Source organism: Taeniopygia guttata, chromosome 14 (assembly GCF_048771995.1).
Source record: "Taeniopygia guttata chromosome 14, bTaeGut7.mat, whole genome shotgun sequence".
Lineage (NCBI taxonomy): Eukaryota > Metazoa > Chordata > Aves > Passeriformes > Estrildidae > Taeniopygia > Taeniopygia guttata.
This window is the reverse complement of record NC_133039.1, coordinates 10,337,465-10,358,863: the sequence shown is the minus strand read 5'-3', so window position 1 is coordinate 10,358,863 and position 21,399 is coordinate 10,337,465.

Sequence of the window (21,399 nt, the reverse complement as noted above, 5' to 3'; positions counted from 1 at the left end):
ACTGAACACTGCCCAATAAAGTGTTTCAGCTGGGCATGTCCCCCAGCTGCATTGCCCAAAAACCAAGAGTGAATATTCTTTCACAATGCAGACAAACAGTCAGCACTACCTGCCAAAAGCCATTTCTATTTTCTTTATTTCTTTTATTCCAACAGCTCATACCTTTTTTAGATCTGGATTAAATAACCCCTCCCTCTCATGATTTGCTACCTCAAAACCCATCCATCCTTCTTCAAGCATCTCACCTCCCCCTCAAATATCATCTTTTTGCTTTGTTTACTTTAGATGCATTCCTTTCATTTTCATCATGTGCTAATAAACTTCATTTTCCTTTAGGGTTGTTTTCTTCTCCCAGGCTTTCTCACTATCTACCTACCCTTCTCAACTGATAGCAGAAAGAACATACCAGAAATCTCTCAAAAGGCTGGTCTTCTGGAAAATAAATATCTCCATAGGGAATATCAGCTCTAATGTAAAAAATAAAAACCAAATATAATCCACATTTCCAAATTCCCAGTCAGAAAGAGTAAATGGCCCAAAAAAGAAAATACTTTACTGACGTAAAATACAAAACCTCTGACTCAAAGACTCAATTCACACAATGCTGCAGAGCCCAGCTCCCAGTTTCAGAGCTCTGGAAGAAAATGGTTTATCTTCATGCAGAACATGAAAAAAGTATCAAAGTCTGGAACCAAATTATGCAAAATGAGAAAGCTTCCTGTCTTGCTATACTAACAGTTAACTACAATATGAAGAGAGAAGAAAAAAGGAGGATCTAAGAGGGAATAATCAAAATCCACATTCTTCACAGCCCATACAGGCAGGAAGAATTTGGTCTTCACTAATGACTCATGCAAGTCTCCCTATAATCCCACTCTTGCCTTCTTCTCCAACATCCTAGGTACTGCATCTATTTGTTACATGCATTTTATGAATTTTCTTAAGTAGAAACTTATTTTCTAGCACATATTTATAAAGTTAATATACAAATAAATATATATACATCAAACAAGCTGCAGATGACTATTTCCATATTTGCTTCTCATCTTACATCACAAGTTTCCTTTGGACCAATCTGTCACAGACAACCAAAGTAATTTCTGTCATCAATATGTCAGCCCAGTTCCATGCAAAATTAAGTGGTAATGCAAATAAACTCCTTAAGATTAACTAAATTTAAAAACAGCCAGCATACATTCATTCCCACCACCACCACCAATGGTATTAGACCAGCTCAGAATTACAGACTAATGCCCTTCTACCTGCAAGGAATTCTGGCCAAGATCAATAGTAATACCCTATATTACAAAATCTGAGCTTGATTTTTCTGCTTAATTGTTTGAGCAAAGAGTAAGTATTTCCCCTTTAACAGAGTCATTTACAGATGAAAAAAGTTACTGTTCTATTATGAAAAAAAATCTGGTGTCTCCACATTGACAAATAATTATATTGAAAATTTAAATGCTCAGATTTTCATAACTGCAGAGCATGAATGTCACAGTTAGCAGTTAGTTCAGGTACCTGTGATTGCTTTACACATTCCTGATCCCGTACTGATTCAGCAGCACTAGAAAACATCTATTTACCACTAAAGCAGTTGGGAGACAGGTATAATAAACCGTTCTAATTAACACTTATTCATCACAAAAACATAGATAAAGCATTTTCAAAGGTTCATTTTCCTGCTCTGAATTAGTTCATTTTTAATGATTTCTTTAGCTTTTCTAAATTAATTTAAAAGAATTTCCAACCTACATTTAATATCCTGTCCTTATGGTCCCAGCTGAAATAATGTTTTAGAATGAAAGATGGATGATGCCCTTCAGTGAATGGTGGTGCTGAGCATTGCCCAGGTGCATGATTCACACCACAGAGCATTCTGCAGCTGGATTTGCATTTCTTCTGTGCCATGCTAGGGACACACACAGTAAACTGCCACTGACTGATGGGCAGTTTCTCTATTTTATTCTCAGGACAAGTAATAAAGCAAAAGGGAATTAATTTGCATTGCCCAAGGATTTTACTCCCTAGCTGACTTCTCCTCTCACTTGGATGCACTTACCTGTATCGAGAGGTACCAATAAAGCAAACTCTCTGGAAAAGATTCATGATTATTACAGGTTCCACAGTCAAGCTCTGCAGTAACAGATAAAGCAAAAGACACCCAAGCACAAATCTTCACTCCATACCCACCGAGACCAAAAAATATTAGGAACACCACTTAGTAGTGTTTCTATTTTTGCTATGTACAATCCGAGGCAGTATTCAAATCAGTATTTCAAATCAGAGCTTCTTCTCAGATTCAATATAGATTTCACCTAAGTAAAAACTGAAATGTTTTTACTTGAGCTTTCTATCCACCCTTTCTAGGAAACAACTTTTATTTTCTCCAGACAAGATTTTATGTAGTTTTCAGGTCATACTTTACTTGGGTTATTATTCAATGTGTAATTTTTTTTTTTTTTTTTTTTTTTTTTTTTTTTTTTTTTTTGGCCCAGGCTGGGTGTTGGAAGTTGCTTGGGTTTGGAATTTTGATATTTACCTATTTCAATAAAGGGAATGGTGAAGATTTCCACCACTGCTTATTCAAGCTTGGACTCACATCAGTTAAGAACACTGATAGTCAGGAGACCCTGATTATAAACTCATTCAGAGTGCAAGAAATTAAGTAATAATTCATATATTTGGTTAGACCCTCAAATTTAAAGCCTATCTAAATTTAGTAACTTGCCTCTCTCTGCTGTGTATTACTTTATTCCACATGCTTCATTCTGTTGCTAGTTACAGCTTAGCTATTTTTCACACAGAAGTATATAATTATAAAGTGACCTTCTTCCAAATGTTGTACTAAGACCTTTAAGAAGCATGTCAGAAACTATGGTCTCATCTAAAGCATTTGAGGCTTGCATGAGATGTAAAAGCAATAGATTTTTGTATTTTAGAGTTAATCAGATTCTTTATATTGGTATGAGAAGGCACATAATATCAGATATATTAAAATAAACATTTAATTAATTTCCCTTTCTTTGTCTTTAGTAAAGGGTCAAAATCAACATCCTTCATAAACCTCTTCCTCCTTCTCTTGTCCCTGTGCCCACAAACCCACAGTTCCAAGGAATTCTAGAGCTTTGTGCAAGCACCATAAAAGTAGCCCTGCTGCCTGTGGAAAAAGGTATACCACACATATTTTGGAGATTTGATTTCCTCTTCTTGGATAACGTAAGTTTTCTTGACACTCGGTAGTTTTTTTTAAAATGGAAAAGGCCTTAAAAAAACCCCAGATGTTGTAGTGAGCTTCTAACAACTGATGCTACACAGTGCAGCCAGAGTGAGAAAGTTTCAGTGACAACACATGCTACATCAACTTCAGGAATCTGATGTATAGAACCCTCAATAAAAACCTTACAAGCTGTGCAACAGTAAAGCCTCAATGCTTATTTAATTTCAAGAGAATTTCTGTCACAATGGTTAACTCCACAATCACTGTCAACAAATTTACTTCTTCATAGCAAAATCAAAACTCAGGCAAAGAGAAGAGTAGTAGAAAAAAAGGCCAAAAACAGAACCCTCAATGTTTTGAATAATTTCCAAGCATAAAAAAACCCACTGAAAAATAATGTCTGAATGCTTTGAACTACTCAGAAAAGAAAATGGATGGCAGAAAATTTCTAAGGAAATTTCACTGATAAATCAAAGCATCTCCACTGCTTCCATAATCTGAAGTACATTATCACAAGTAAACCCACTTGACATACCTTCAAATAATCCAAGCAGCCGCTGTTTCCTTCTAGAACTATGGACACATTAACTTGTTATTCCTGAAATATAGCCATCCTTTTTGCACCACAGAATCCAGTATAGTCTCCCATCATCCTTAGCTTCAAACTTTGGGCAGCAGGTTCATCTGTAAGCTAACTGCTTTATTTTAATTCTGAGGCATTAAGATGAGTCAAGGAGGTTGGCAGGCAGTCAGTTTTTCACTGACCTGTAAGCACAACAGGAATTTTAATACCCACTTCACTCATTTAGCTGACCCAATCCTCAACAGCACCCTTACTAATTACAGTTTTAAATCCTGTAAAGGAGTTTATCCTTTATTATAATAGCCTATTACAAACATAGAGCTGTAGTGTTAAACATTTTTGGAAAACTGCCTCAGTACCAGTTTTTCAGACAGTATCTGCAGTTCTTCCATAAACATTAAAGCATTATTCTCTTCTCACAGCACATTAAGAAAGGATATAATTAACTTTGTATCAAAAGCATTGCCAAGGTCTTCAAGAGTAGTTAGCATTTTTTAAAAGAGATATGAAAAATAAAATATTCTGGATTTTTCCTGAAATTGAGATCCCTTCTTTTGCACCTCTGAGCAAGCTCTCAAGAAAGGAAAACACAGAAGAATCACAACTGCATTTGAAAAAGCTCCTAGCATGTCCAGATTAAATTAGAGAGAGATCAGAACAGAAATGTCAAGAAAACAAAAAGCATAAACAAGCAGATGCAAAAACAATTTATGGACTGTCTCTCCTCTGCACAACTTAAGGAAAAAGGTACTTATACTGTCTTCTGTATCTCACACTACAGAATGCACTGGCACACTCCATGCTGAGTTTCAGTGGCTTGTGTTTGAGCTTGAGGTTCTGGGGTTGGGGTGAGAAGTGGGGGTCCATTTTTGAGATGTTCAGGAAAACTGAAATCAGCCTCCATTTAAATTGTGATTGTTTCTCCCCAGAGCAGTCCGCCAGCAAACTGGAGCTGTGAGGATGGAGCCCACAGCGCCCACAGCCAGATGCTGTTGGCCTGCAGCAAAACCAGTATTTTATTGCCATTGCTAGTCAGAAATTACAGGGTTCTTATGAGCCCATCCTTTCCAACCTCAGGAGAGCTCTGGACTTGTCTTGGTCTGTCTGGAGATCAAACAGAAGGTGCTCTTCCTGGTTTTAGTTACAGCCTAGCTTAGTGCAATCATGTGGTCTAAGACCTATTGTTGCAGTAACTGCAAGATATTTCTCTGATTAATGTAGCATAATTACAGTTTATTCCAGAATAAACTATTTACAACACTAGAATAACAATGTAGTATGGAGTAGCTCAGGCAGAAGATGACAAAGGGCTTGAAAGTACAAGCACAGGAAATTAAAGGAGACCTCAGATACATTCAGATGATGAATAGTTAATTACTGATCCTTAAACGCATGCAAGTCTCAGAGCTGGGTAAAACCAGATATGACAAAAAACCAAAGAATATGCACCCACTATACATATGTATGCAGAATTTATTACTTTTGGGAAATTCAGCTGTAATGTGGAATTCCAGACACATGAAGAGGACTAAGCATGCCCTAAAAGCAGGATTAGTCCCAGGAGGGTTCTGTAAGAAGAAAAACCAGTATTATCAGTATCAGTTTCCTTCTTGTGAAATGTTGCCAGGGTGTCACTTCCCTTCCATTCCTTCTTGAGGAAAGCTGCACCTGTTGACCCTAGGCCACAGAAGGGTGGCAAATGGATGAATTAAAAAGCAGGGGAAAAGGAGGTAGATTCAAAGGTTCATGGAATAATAAGTTTAACTGTATCATGACTGAGACCTTTTCTACAACACTACTCTCTCTGAAATATTAGTCCTAGGCTAATAATAACTATTTGATTAGACTGTCACAACTTTAATTAGGCTAACAATAAACTCTTGGCTTTGCCTTTGCATATGAAATGTTTCTTCAGGCCGCAAGCTGCGCAAGATGCAGTGCAGGAATTCATGCAGCCAGAGGGAGAGTGTACCAGAAGAAATTATTTCAAAAGGGGAAATCCTGAGTTCCAGCTTCTATTTCAAAGCCTCCTCATAAATTTCTAGTTAAATAGTCAAATGAAAGACATCATTTCATAAGCAGTTGCATCACTGGTAATAAATGTTTTAATTTCAAGGTTTTTCTGCATATGAATGAGGTATCTAAAAGTAGTTAAAATCACATACAAAGGGTTGTATTTTTATTACTCATGAACAAGTACGCAAACTGCTTATTAGTACCAAAATTAAACTGACTTAACATTTATCTCTAAATGAAAATCTGATAGCAGCTGTGCAGTAACGACACTTATGAATAAACTGAAATTGATTTACTCCCTAGTCATGTACAGTACCAATTTTGGAGATACACTTAAGAATCTCTTGATTTTCTTATCCTGCTAAAATGTTCTCGGAAAACCAGTGACTTGCTGATCTTTGAAAAGTGGAAGTTGCTAGAAACACTGTCCTTGGAACAATGCATGGGGTTTTGCAGAAACACCTGGCAACATTGTTCTGTCTTTAGAGAAGCTTTCTTACTGTTCTGGAGAGAATAGTGATTAGCATACATATGAGTATGGGCTGACATCATTTATGCTATCAAGTACAAAAATGAAACACAAGCATGATGAGCAACAATTTTATATTTAATTTAGAGCAGTCAAATATCAGTAACAAACACTACCTGATTATTCAAAACAGTATTCAGGTTAGTGGATTTTGGGGGTTTTTTGTGGAGTAGTAGAGCTAATGGGTTTCTGTTTTCAAAACCACATCAATTTTCTCTGCAAGGAAGTTTTGTTCAAGCAGCTCGGTTTCTGTTTATCCAGTTACTCAGTCACTTAAGCATCCCTTCAGATCAAATAGCACTGCACAATGAAAGTGAATTCAAAATGATTGCCAGATGTCAAGATACTTCAAGATGTGCAAAGATAGGACAGTACAATATAATACACAGACCAGTGCTTTCCTTAGCATACACAGGCACTGCATGGTTTTTCCATATATATTTCAATAATGAAACCATAAACAAAAGTAAGGTAGTCCTATGTAAGGAGACCAACTTAGGAAAGGCAATGTGTCTGGAAGATTTACAATAGTAATACTGGATACTATATTTGCTGATCTATGCCTTTTTACATGCCTGCACATCTGTGGTAGGCTTGTTTTGTGCACCCTTAGAACATCACCCATCCAGAGCAGGACCTAGTTATCCACAGAATAACTACCACTGGGTCTGCCAGTTCAGACCACAGAATTAGCACCCACTTACAAGCATAAACTTGTAAAGTTTCATTGAATTTCAGGAGACACTGGAGGTGTCTTCAGTGAGAATCCTACAGCTAAGGATTCCTGATCAGAAACAGTGGAGATCCTTTCACTTATCTGTTCTCTGAATAAGATGCAAGTGTTCTGCAATGAACACTATCAATGAAGGAAGCAGTGCTCTGTCCTCTTCCCCCACAGATATTAAATGCAAATTTAGGACAGGCTGAAGAATTTTGACAGAAGTGCAGTGCCAACCTTAGATATTGTGTATTACAGAAGGATTCATAAATCTTTGCTCAAGATAATTGCATTATTTATATCAAGAACTAGATTACTCTGTGCTATATCTTATATTCATGGAAGAGAAGGTTGTGAAAAATCTATACAAATAGAATTTTATTAACCCTTTTTATTTCAGCTGTCATTATAAAGGATGTCTACCTGACTAGCACAGCCAAAATTGTATTTACTATCTGCAAATATACATAATCTAATAAACCACATAAAATGAAACAATCAAACATCATTAGAATTTGCAGTTAACAAAGTAACTGCTAAGCTTCATTTGAATGTCTGGAAACCACTGCACATTCTCCAAAAGTAACAGCCATTAAGTAGGAGAGGCAAAACTGTACTTTTAGTAACATGACAATTTATGTACAATGCTTTTCTTTAACAAAATCTCTGGAAACGAGAATAAGAAAAAGGGAAAGCTGTAAAAGAAAACAGTTAATAGAGGGGAAAAATATCAGGAAGTACAGCACTGAAGAAATAATAAGCCCAGGGAAGTACAGGCAAAACATATCTGCTAAAATGTGGTTGAAAAAAAAAATGTCAGGGACATCGAGCAGTTATAATAATCGAATACTTCATCCTTTGAGATCTACAAGAAAATGTCAAAAATGCATTTTCCCCTTTTTCTATGGAGTCACAGTAAAACAATGACGTAATTAAACAAGGCAAGGAAAGAACGCTGAAAATATCACTGAGGTATCTGTTTCACTATCATATTATTTCAATAATTCATGGACAAGTTAATTTAAGTATTTTAGAGATGTTATAGTCAGCCAACTATTCACTAGCAAGTCACTACACCCCTGCTGTCACACCTGAGTTAGCAGTAATTTACCAGCAGATAAGTAATGATCTAACACTTTAAGTCACAGTACCAATGTTATGATATTTCAGTAAAACTGAGACCTGGCTTTTAGTCTTTTCTGTGACATATCTCATGGGGAGATACATGGTAATTGTACTCAGTGTGGTTATGTCTCCATTGTAACTGACCAAAAGACCCATTTTTAACAAGATTTTCAATCCTTAAGTCCACATGGATCTTCTTTAGGGTTTGTTTATTCTATAGTGGCTGCTGGCAACAAAATACTGTACATTGGTCAGGCTTATGGGTTTTTGTTTGGATGGTTTTTTAAAGGCCTACTTAAACCAGCACAAGACTGAATCCTTTATCATGTTATTTAAATTTCTGACATTCTCTATCAGAGATCTGAAGTTCTTTTTAACTCCTCGAGCCACCCTCCCATGTCTCACAAGGAGATGAGTAAAGCATCTAGATTCATGAGTAAGCACATAGCTAAAGCCAAGAAATTTAAGTAATTGCTCATCTCTGCAGTGTGTTGATAACATAACTGAAGCATGCACTGCACCTCTGCAAATGGAGGCTGGGCAGGATCAGCTGCTAAGGTCAGGCTACAGATAAAGCCACCATTATCAAAAGCCATAGTTACTGCGCTAGAAAGAGAAATTTAGAAGTGAAATTCTGAAGTAGTGGTACTTGCAATGTCAAAAGAAGTAGAATTTAGCCAATACCTGCATATAAACCAAATGTCAAATCATATATTAGCTGCTATATTTGCTATCCCATTCCCTGTCTTAGAATCCCAAATAGGGAACTTTTCAAATCAGAGCCTGCACTCCCAGCAAAAGGCTGTCTCTGCTATTGCCTTAGCATTTATCTTCACCTTAATGCAGAGTAGTTAATAGGACAGTTTGACAGATCATTTGGACTGAAGCAGCTGAGCAGATAAACCTGTTCTGGAGAATAGAAACTTTCTTTTTGCATTGTCTAATTAGAAGCAATAGGAAAGACATTGAACATGTTCTCACCAACTGAAGCAACATTCTATTAAGCATTTAGATTAAAGCACATAGGCATGCTTCCTTTAGAAACTGGATCTAGTGTAAATGCAGGGAAGAAAGCTGGATGCAGTATCATGGCTAGCTTTTCTAACAAAATAAACAGGATATGAATATTATAAGTTTTGCACAGTAATTTTATTTAAAAAAAGCAAAAGCCTTCCTTGCTAAAAAGTCATATACTACTAACAGCATAGAGAAGTGAATCATTGGCAAGAACAGCTCTGTATAACTGCTCTTGAACTAATTACATCAGATCTAAAGTTCCAAAGTAGCATAACTCATGCTTATAAAGTTAATAATGTTAATAATTTCTGTTACACAGTTTTAGCAAAAATGTCTAAGGATATTAAAAATACAGATTTAGGTATCAGGTAAGCTATGAAAAAGTTCAGCACTTGCAAAGTCTGATCTGAGATTAAGAGCTGCAGTACCATTACTGTGTGCTGCTTTCCAAACATCTACTATTAGCTTCCTCCAGCCATTATGCAACATACCAGGTGACATATATTGTCCTTAAAAAAATGCCCATTTCAGCACAGCTGTAGACCTAGAAGGGATGAGTACTTTAAACGAATGCCACTATTTGAGAAATCCTAGGTGTTTGCATTATTTTCATTCTTATTTTACTATGCAAGGAATTATTGGAAAGATAAAAAGCCTTTAAAGCGGTTCACCTCTAGAAATGGATAGATTTGCCTCTGCCAACTTAATCCTTTGAAAGAATAAATAAAAGAAGTTGGTGATTTTTCCTGAACCTATCCTGTAGCAGTCACCAAAGCAATTGTCAAGGTGCAGCAGGGCACGGGCAGGGCACGGGTAGGGCACGGGCAGGGCACAGGCAGGGCACGGGCAGGGCACAGGCAGGGCACAGGCAGGGCACGGGCAGGGCACGGGCAGGGCACAGGCAGGGCACAGGCAGGGCACAGGCAGGGCACAGGCAGGGAATAGGCAGGGAACAGGCAGGGAACGGGCAGGGAATGGGCAGGGCACAGGCAGGGAACAGGCAGGGTACAGGCAGGGCAGGGCAGGGCACAGGCAGGTCCACGCTGGAGCTCCCACCAGCTCGGGCAGGAAATGAGCTGAGGCTGAGTTTAAATAGAGGCTGGGCCCATGGGCAGGGTCAAGGCTTCAGCAGATGCTGCTCAGGGCCATCAGGGCTTCAAAGCATTGACAACAACACTCAAACCAGCAATCTTAGAACCTGCATTTTCCTTCCTCTTTTCTGGTTTACTTATTTCTCTTTAAAGACTGCCTGCTTTCTAAAATAAGGCAAAGACAAGGATCTCATTTTGCCTTTGATATAGCAGCTATGGCATATTCTGGTGTGTCAGCTTGTTCTGACTCATCTCCACTTAAGTTTATCCTGGATATTGTTTGCTTGCTCCACTTTGCACTGTATTTGCCTATAATTTACTCTCTCCTCATCTATCAAAATCTATTAACCTTTCCTGGTCTTCCAATTTCCCCTCCACATATTTTTGTCCATCGCTGTTGTTGCCTACAGCTACATTCAATCACTTTCTGCCCTAAATGTTTTTTGCCATGATCTATCTTTCTTTTCTTACCCTAGTCTCTCATATATGCTAAATAGGAATATGAACTTCTTAATACACAGATGAAATACACTTTGGGTTTTTCTCTTAAAAATAGCCTTCTTCAGGGGCACTTTTAATAATACCCCAAGAGCAACCTGCTGATTCTTAGTTCTGAATACCAATTCAGATGCTAAATGATGCAGTAGGTGGATTTTTCCCCAGTATTTAAAATAACCAATTGTTAACACAAGTTAGTTTCTTCCCACTTCCAAGTCTGAGATACATTATTGTATACTTCAAGAAACTAAAGACGTTGCTAAATAATAATGAAGTGAATTCACATTTCACTTTCTCTTACTGTTCAAGTGGTTTTGAATGCCCCAGTGTTATCTCAGCATTCAACAGACACACTTGGTGACTATCTTATCTAATAGCATGAGTTTGAATGGGCTGAAATTATACCTTGAGGCAGACCCCAGAGCTTTGCTATGAACAGCAAGTGTTTTTCTAAGAATGGGAATCTTCTTTTCAAATATGAACAATCACAGGTAGTAGCCTTTGTATCTCTTCTGAATGAACATATTTAAATCACTAAATGCAGAAAGCGTTCACATTAAAACAAATTTTAATGTGCAGTGGTAATTTATCTAAGGCAATTGAAAAGGTTTTTTTTCCTGAGCTGTTCTACAGCTCAGAGATTAGAAGTCAAGATCTCTATTTCCATTTTGCTTCCATCTTTCTCTTGAAAATGTAAGTGAAAGAACATACAGTGTAAGCTAATAGCCACAGCATACAGTGGTCTCAACTCAAAACAACAGCTTGAGAGTGAAGATATAGACACTTATGATCCCATCTCATATACCCATTTTCTGGATAGTTCCACAGTATTTCCCAAGAAATAGGAAATACTATTTTTTTATGAGACATCACATGTAAGTTGCCCTATTAACCCCCTGTCCACAACAGCAATGTCTGCCTTGGTGACCACATAGCTGGGAGCCATTGAGCCCCTGGGAGGGGATGGGTTCAGAGCCTTTGCACAGACCATGGGAGACCCACAGGCTCTCCAATGCCAGCAGCTCTGCTATGAGGGTTCTCTCTGTGTGAACAGGCCAACCATGCAAATCTGACTCAAGGATAGCTTTCTAATGGAAATTGCTTGGTATTTCTCTAGCAGATCAAAGTTTTTTGATGTAGGTGTTAGTGGGAGATGAGAAATTTCATCAAACAGTCATGGTACTTTCTCAGTCTTTAAAAAGAGGCGTAAGTCCTTCTATCAGCATTTTGATTACCAATTTATATAAAACCATACTGCTTCTTTTTAATACATCTCAACTTTTAAAGGTTTTTTCTTAAAGAGCATTTGAAATACTTGTACTATTTAGTGTCCTTAGAAGGGAGTGGAAAATATCTATAAATCAAAAAGCAGTCAAAAAACAAAATCATTGTTCCATTGTACAAAAAAAATATGCAAATCAGCATAAGTCCTGGGGGCCATGCTCATAACAATTTCCCTGCTTCCCCAGAGCCAAAAATCACCTCTCTCCTGCAAGAGTACAATAGTATCTTTATTAACATTTACCTGAAGGCACGTCACACATGCACAGTGATTCTACTTTTCCTACACAAGGTAAGATGGACTGGCATCCTGCAACTTCTGGCATAAATGTCTAGTCAAGAAGAAAAGATGCAGGATCTAACCTAGGAACAATAAAACACCTTGAACACAACAAACACACAGATACAATGCTAAACCTGTTTCAATACAGATGATGCAGTGCCAAGTTATCCATTCTAGAATCACATGTTGCCCTTTTTCCATCATGCAAGGCTCAGCCTTGAGATGTCAGAAATTCATTACCTATCAAATTGCACAACCTCAAAGTAAATAAGTCAAACAGGAAAAAGCAGGCAGCTAAATCACATTTCTCCTTCAAAGGCCACAATGACTTTTCTGGAGCATCAAGCAGTCCCATCTAATAATGCTGTGTGACACTACTGCCTTGAGATTTGATTTAACAGTAACTCATGGATTTTGCTCCATTTTTAAAAGATCTTTTCACTTGCTTGACAAATGTCAGTGATCTGACCAGCCATAGTCAAGCCCAGATACATTTTTAATTGCACCCTACAAATAGTTTACTCTCACTCAGAGCTACAATTCTGTTAACACCTTTTCTTCTCTGGTTTTATGCTGTCTCTGTAATTAGTCTGAATGTATGGTAAACTCTGCTAACACAGAGCCAGACACTTAGCATTTTAATGTTTTTTTCTGCCTTGTTAGCAAATTCATCAGTACAACACACCATCCAACTGACTTCAGAACTGATGACAAAATCAGGAAGAGAACATAACCAAGTTTTTATCTAGTTGGGAGGCAGGGGAAGAGAATTACCACTCCTTCCTTCCTAGCAGCAGCAGCAAGCCATTAGATCAGCTTAGCCATTCATGCGTTCCCAAAACAACCAGACAAGGTATGTCAGCATTACCACAGCCTGAATCATCAGCCTGTCCATCACATGTGTGCTGGCTCTACACCGACCCAAGAAAACTGACTTGGAAAAACAAAAAGCACAGTGCACATCCTGTTAGTCAGCTCCCCAGATGAGCTCTGCATGATGATATCACATGGATATGAGTGCCCTGGAAAGAGACCATGAGTCTGCGTCATGTAAAGGGAAGGGAAAGGTGGAACCATGGCAGTGCTGACTTGAGTTGGTTTAAGCTGTTGTGTAACAACACGTAGAACTACTTATTTAGCAGCTTAAAGTGATTAGAAAAGAAATATGTGAATGAATGGTATTCTGTCAGGCTGGATGCATACACAAAAATTCCACAGAATCTCAATACAAAGGTGGGCTACCCTCAGGCTTGATGCTTAATGTTACCTAACCTTTGGTATTAAGGACAAGCCACAGTGTGCTTTCTACATGAGACAAAAACCTTTCAGATCAGGCATTTATTTCAAAAAATGTGTGTCATTCGCTGCTGTTTTCCTAGCCAGAAGCCCCAAGTTTTAAGTGGCTGTCAGATATTTTTGCCAAAGGAAGCAAGTTAATGACTGAAAGATTAGATGACTCAGAGGAAACAGGTACAACAATAAATCAAATATGTGAAAACATAGGAAAATGATGAGGGGGTCAGAAGTTCTTCAGCCTTAAGCACTTCTAACAGTGTTAGGCTTCCCCAAGGAAGTGGGCCATAAAAACCTAAAATAGAGGCCACAAGACTCAAATTCTCATTGGCACTGATCATGTAAGCAAAAACGACTCAAAGACTTACCTTGTCCCCAGCCTGCCAGCATCCTCATGAGCCCACATGTTTAAGCAAGACATTGTGCCAGTGTCATGTCATTAATAATGCTGCCACATCCCAGCAGTTGTCACCTCCACTGCATAGACTACTGACCCTCCAATTGAAGATGGTCAAAGAAACCCCAGACTTCTTCATTTAGAAGACTTTTACTTATTATTCTATACAGTAGATGGAAAAGGTATAGCTATTTTGAAATCCATGCACATGAGTAACATGTCTTTACCACTTGCTGGTCCTTGCAAAATAAAGGCAAACATACTCTCATCTGCTTCTATCACCACACTAACAGATGTTGAAGGAAGACAAAACAAAGGAGCAAAACATATGGAAAAGCTTGGAAGCTGGTCCCTGGAAAATGACAGATCTGTGGAGACAAGTTTACCTTGGAGCATGCCAGCATCCACTGCTGGTATAACAACAATTCTCAGGGCTTCTGTTTAGAAAAGATGTATGAAAAGGAATTTAAATGTGCTGACAAAAATTAAGAAAATAACATTTGATATTACAGCCTATGAGCATTTAAACAGAACATAAAGAGTAAGAATTATACAGAGAGAATATAACTTACCTTTGTAAGCTGACATAGTAGCACCAAGAGGCACTTGTAGCATTTTTCATTAGTATTCTCAGTTCTCATGCAGTGCATGGTGCAGTTCATTACTGCAGTCCAGGGAAGGCCAACAAAAACACAATGAACTCTCAGCGATTTTCATCTTGCAATCCCAAGTCTGTAATCCAGAGAGTGCTGACTTTAAGGCATAGTTAATTCTGGCTGCACAATTACAAAAGTCCACCTTCTGTAATATTTTGGCTCCTGGCATTAAAGCCAAACACAGACTTTTATTTCAATAGGTCAGAGAAGGTATTTGTTTTCATCTCTCATAAGTACAAGAGAATGAATGTATGTGTCCAGCACACTGTAATGTAGGTACCCAGTAAAATGCCTTTTTTCAGGAAAATGTGGCTAATAATCTGATTGCAGACATCACAGTTACTGAGTTCACAAGAAAACTCTGTTCTTTAGGGATGACACCAATTTTCAATGTTCTATCCTAGGATGTTTCCATCCTTGTATGTCAGTTTGCAGGCTCCAAGTTGAGCAACTCCCTGGGGGCTCCCCTGGCAGGGGAGACCCTCCTGGAGCAGTTCTGTGTCAGGAACCAGAGCTGCATTGGACTTTTTCGGTCTTCAGCTTCTGTTTACTGTTATCAAAACTTCATCACACTGTCTGCACCAGACTCTGCATGCAGGAAAAACAGCACAAAAATGGCTCAGAGTCTCTTGTTACAAGGCCTTTTAAGTCTAATCACAAACTAAGCTACCCAATAAAGAAGTGACACCTAAATTATTTTGCCTTCTAACCCAACAACTGACCACTAAAGACCCACAATGCGGATTTTTCTACCCAATTAGAAGATACCACCTAAACCCAAGAAGCAGAAGGAAGAAGGAAGTAAAATTAACTCGAGACAACACCCTGTACCCTCCATCTTGAACCCATCTATAACATAGTAAAAATCCTAAAACCTAAATTTCTCACCCACGTGACATACTGCTATCTACAATCTCTACAATCTATTTCACACTTGTGTGGTTTCTAGCTTACCTTGAGGCTTTGGAAGTTTTCTCCATGAATGAGGGTCAAAGTCAGTGCTCCCCTGGCAGTCAGGACACCCCAGAGCAGACAGAGAAATATTCCCTGTGCCCTGGGTTTCAACACTTGTACAGAGATCCGAGCTGAAGATAAAGGCAATTGTCAAATACTGTGCTTACTCAATTAACTTGTCTGGTTTTGGTGGGGGGTTTTTTAAACACCAGTGGGATCCAAGAGTCACTTTGCATTTAAATTTACAGTTTCAATTTAGTGGGATAACTGCTGATGTTTAGTTAGATCTGACTGCTGTCTGCAGCTAGCATGAGGAAAAAGAAGCATATTAATACAGCGGTTGCAGACTACATCCAAATTTCTATAACTGATAACTGATACTTCTGGAAGTATAGTTCATGTAAGAAGTTCATATTTTAACAGGATAATGGTGCATCTAATATTCAAGACAGAAATTATAACAAATATCAAGTCATTAAGGATTTTAATGTGCTAAAGCAGATAATGTGTACCACAGAAAATCTGAAGAACATGCTGGAGAGCTCCACAAACTATTTATATTCATTTGTAAATTATTCTTGGAAAAAACTGGTGAAATTCCAGATTATGTCCAGAAGGAAAGCAGAAGGAAGCTTAGTGTTGTGTCTTTATGAAAGACAATAAATAGGACTGTCCAGGAAATCCTACGTCATTTGGCCTCAAAGTGCTGATCAAGCAAGAAAATTACAGAAGGTAATCAATAAACACAAAATAAAACATCTAAGCAAAATTATGCTGCTTAGCACCATTTCAAGGAAGGCTACTTAACATGACCATTAATTTTGTGACGATATATGCTTTCCCAAGTTTTAAAACAAAATCCACACCCTACAAATTTATGTAGGCTATTCAATTATTGATTATTAAAAATAATTATTTCCACTTTTAATCTGGCTAATCTATTTTTTTAATTAGTTTTCCATTTGATCTCTTTGTGCCCCTCCAGACTCATCATATAAATTAAAACAAAAAAGTTAAGAGTTGGTAGATAACAGCTAAATGATTTATCAACATTCTGCCACCACCTCTTAAATTATTTCCATTTCATTTTTCACTTCTCAGCTTATTTTATGACATTTTGTGCCTGTTAAAAACCAACAAAACTAATTCTAACTGAGGCACTTGCCAGGAAAAAGTCTCATGTGAAGAGCTGTACTGCACTACTGTGCAATTCAAGTTCTACTCTTCCAATTCACGTTTAAAATTTATTTTCTTTCTCCATTTTACTTGCTTCAAAAGGTAAGAAGGAAGAAAAAAAATCAAATCACTTTCTTATCAAAAACTCATACTACACTGAGCAGGACTTTTGTAGCTCATGCAATTTGTCACTGTTAAGGAGAACAGCTGCGTACTTTCTTTTTATTGATATTGCAAATGTCTCCTGACTTAAAGCAAGACTATATTGTCAAATAAACCTTCATATATCATCTTATATCTGCCAGCTCTTTATGCGGAAAATATATTTTTACATTTTGGGCGGATTCAAAATTTATTAGTCATATTTAAGCATGACAGCTAAAACCAGAGGAGCATATCATACTCTCTCAGAGAGATATGGAGCTGAGGGGAAGAAAGGTTCTCAGATTTTCTGCATGAAAGGCTTTTATTTTCCCTTGGTTGTTTATTGCTTTTAGCTTAGGGAAACAAGTTTTTCTCTAGCATTTTGCACAGTTTTGTGAGGTTTTAAAATCTTTTGGACAGTTACAAGCTTTAGCATAACGCACCTGCTAGTTCATTCATGACTGGTAGAAATCATCTTTTGCTGTGAATAGTTTCAAAACTAGTATTTCCTATATGAAAGAATACATTTATTTTATTTGCATTCCTTTTGAGATGTTTTTCAGTAAAATAAGAGATGACTCCTTTCACACCCTGCTTACAGCCTTTGAAGAAAAATCTTGTATCCAGACCATGCAGCAATTGCACCACCTGATGGACCTATCAATGGAATCCCAATCATCCTGCAGATTTTTCAAAATAGCAGGTCAGAACTTAGCTCCAATTATCAGCCTGATGAACCATCGCTTCAGCAAATTTTTGAGATAAACTCAACTTAGGAACAGAAGTGTATGTACAGAACAGCATGGAGTAGATGCTGCTTATATTCCTGATGACCTGCTGGTGATTCCAGCTGGTAATTGTCTGACACAAAGGTGAAGCACAGCACACACAATCTGACACATTTTTAATATGGATTTGGAAAATGTTTAGAAGTGTCTGTTACTACTGTTGGAAAACTAATTTTCTTTGTTTCAGGATTTTTTTTCAGCATAGGCAAACTACAGTGACATTTAGGAAATGCATTCAATTTTATTTAAAATGTTTTTTCCAGTAAATTTATGTACTAAGATTTGTTCTTGTTATTGTTTCTATTTTTCTCTATGGATCAGGGGAGACCATTATAAATATGTCAGAATTCCAGAGCAAACTGCTGGTTTTGGAGCCCCTGAGGATCATTCTAACTTCATAAAAATTACTTTAAACCCCAACTTCAGGAACTTGCTTTAAAATGGGTCAGAGCTGAAATTTTCACTACAAAAATTGTGAAAACTTTGGGATTTGGTCCTTTAAGAAGGGTAGCACTGTGATAACCTACATCTAAATTTTTTATCTATGCTTGCTTTTGCTTCCTCTTTCACATTGTGCGACTTTCTGAACTGACTGGAAACTGACAATCATCTGCTTCCTGACTAATGCGAATTCAAAACTCTCTGGCACTTTTTAAAGCTGCAATCATTAAAACTCTGGGCTAGAGAGGCCATTAAAAAAAAAAAAAAAGAAAAAGAAAAAAAAAAAAAAAGGATTCCCTGTATTTTAAAAGACCTCTCTAAAAAAAGTGCAAACAAAAAACGTTTGGCTAATGACAAAAGCCAATCTCTCTAATAAAATGTTCAATAGGACTCATAATTTAATGAGACATTCTCAGCCTGTTAAATGCCACCTCATGCCCAGAAGATGGAGCATTATGCTAAAATATTACAAATCAAAAAGCTTAAGTGACTTACCCAAAGTATAACATTATCCCAACAGACCTTTGGCAGTTTCACTTCTGCTGAAGTGAGCGCACCTGTGGGACAAACACAACACCTCAGTGCTCTGGGAGAAAAGGAGAGGCCTGAAAGTGCTCGATCCACTGTCACACTTCATCCTTCCAGCCAATTTCTGCCGCTGTGGAGTGGGCAGAGTGCTGGGCCGAACTTCTTTTCTGGCTCTTACTACAGCTGTCCCAGCAAATGCTGCCCACTTCCAGGGATCTGATCACTCCAGCAGGTAATGAAGCCCCTCCAGTGAGAGCCCAAAGTGCTCCTATCTCCCCTCCAGAGCTTCTGGGGGCACATTCAGAACACAATGGTCTCAGCAGGCATCAAAACTCATTTGGAGCAGAACGGCTGGTTTTCTTTCCTTTGAAAGGCATCTAATATATACATGCAATCAGTGCTTTAAGAACTGACCCTACATGAACAAAATTGAAATAATCAGGGCACTCCCTGCAAAACTGCACTACTACTCTCAACTTAATTGCTAAGGGAAGAAACGTCTGACCTCAGGTCAGGACACTGAGGAGACACAAGTGCTTTTACCTCCCTTCAGACACAGAGACGAGGAAATGACCACACAAAGATGAGAAGTCAACCCAACTTCTACTGATACATGGCTTATAAAAACTGTTCATTTTGTTAAAAACTCTTTAAAACATCCATTTAAATAATGATGTTTAATGGCCACTGAGGAAAAGTACACGAGATTTTACACTGTAAATAGAACTGCACCTTCCACGGCCAAAGCTGAGCCACTTTTTAAACTGTGCACACTGTAGGATGTCCAGGACTGGATGGAAAGTTCAGCTTTTGAAAGATCTTGCCAAAGGAAAGGAACAGTGACAAGCTGGGCTTTGACGGAGGCTCCTCTTCGGCCACCAGGAGGCTCCATTGGAACGGGATTGGGACAGTAAAAGATTTTTTTTTTTTTTTTTTTTTTCCTATAGACGTGAGGAACGACACCACCGTCAGAAACTCACACACAGAAACCCCTAGCCCCAAAACCTTTTCCAGCCATCCTTCCCCTTTTATCTTCTTTTTTCTCTGCTTTGTCTTTTCCTTCCTTTTCCTCTCTCCCCCTCCAAATCTGTCAGGCCTAAAAATGTATAGAAACATTATTTGACAAAAGGATTTAAACTTTTACCCTAAGAGCTTTTAGGCTTTTAATTTCCAAAGCATATTTAAGTCCTCAATACTGATAATTTAAACTTAAGATTTTTATGCTAAAAAGAAAACAAAAATTTCTAAAGTAATATTTTTAAAATCTCTCAATATGGCACATTTTTTACTTCTTGCTGATAATATACAAAGAAAATTGAGTCAGTGAATCAGTGCACACATTATATTCCTACGCCTTCCTTTGTAACAGTATTTGCCTGCTTGGTTTAAATGAAGCTTTCTGAACTTCAGCATTTATGACAGCACCACAAGTTTTGTTAGAAAGTTTCACTTTTGCAGGTTTTTGAAGAGAAATGGAACAAAAGCCTTCTCCTCAAGCAGCAGCAGTAAAACAGACCAAAACCTGCACCATATGACATAGTTTGGGTATCACTGGCATTGTTTCATACTTGCTGACATTTATCACAGCAGTTTCATTTCATTAAGGCACCTGCAGTTTTACTCATCTGTGCAATGTAAACCTGTCTTTAAAACTCTTAAGTAACTAAGTACATGCACAGCTTTTGACATTTTGGCTAAATATTTTTGGAAGGATTAAAAAGAACACTTTCCTTTAGAAATTCAGTTAGTGCAGTAGTGATCCAAGATAAACAAATACCCTCTGAGTGCAATGGGAATTTCCTCAGCCCTCCTTTTGATAGCACAAGGTGATGCTAAATTACTACTGCGAGTGTGTCAGGAGGATTTTCTACCTTGGGCAAACCCAACTGGACTGACAGAAACCAAAGGTGAACAAAATGCTGAATATGAATTCATGAATGTCAGGAAGTCTGGACCAGTGCTCTTAGTCTGGAAACTGTACAGACAGCAGCAATTCAGCTTATAGATGTAAATGAAGATTTCTAGATTTAAATGAAGTTAAATTAGTATGACTATAAAGTAGTGTGAGTGGTTTCTTTTTGTTGGTGCAGTAACAACTGGTTTTGTCCTAGTGCCTAGACTTTCAGGCAATAGCCAGTCTGCTCCACGTATCCACATCTTGCCAGGAATCCTTCTTTGTGCAGTGTTTCCTGAAGGGTTCATAGATTCTACTCAGAATCTCAAAATTAAACAGGCTCATGACAAAAAGCAAGGGGGATTGAACTGTCATGGACCCCCAGAAATTGATCCAAATGTGCTTCCCTATACAGTTATCACCTGTGTCTGTTCCATTAAAACCTCTGTAGTAATTCTGCAGTCTGGAAGAAAACAGGCAAATAAAGGCTTTGCCACTTCCAATGTCTCACTGTTTATCACAGGTTATCATCCCCAAAAGGGTTACTTCGTCATTCAATGAAAATATCTATTTGCATGTTCTAGTCCATTTGGTGATCTGTAACTGCTTAAAAATCCTTAAGGACACTCAGAGTACCTTACCAAGTTTCTGCTACTGCTGCCAAGTACTAGACTTACTTGCAGTGAGTTTCATGTCAAAGCAGACAGTATTAATTTCATGCTTCTTGCTCATTACAGTCTATTATGCTACTCCATTAATTCTGTAAG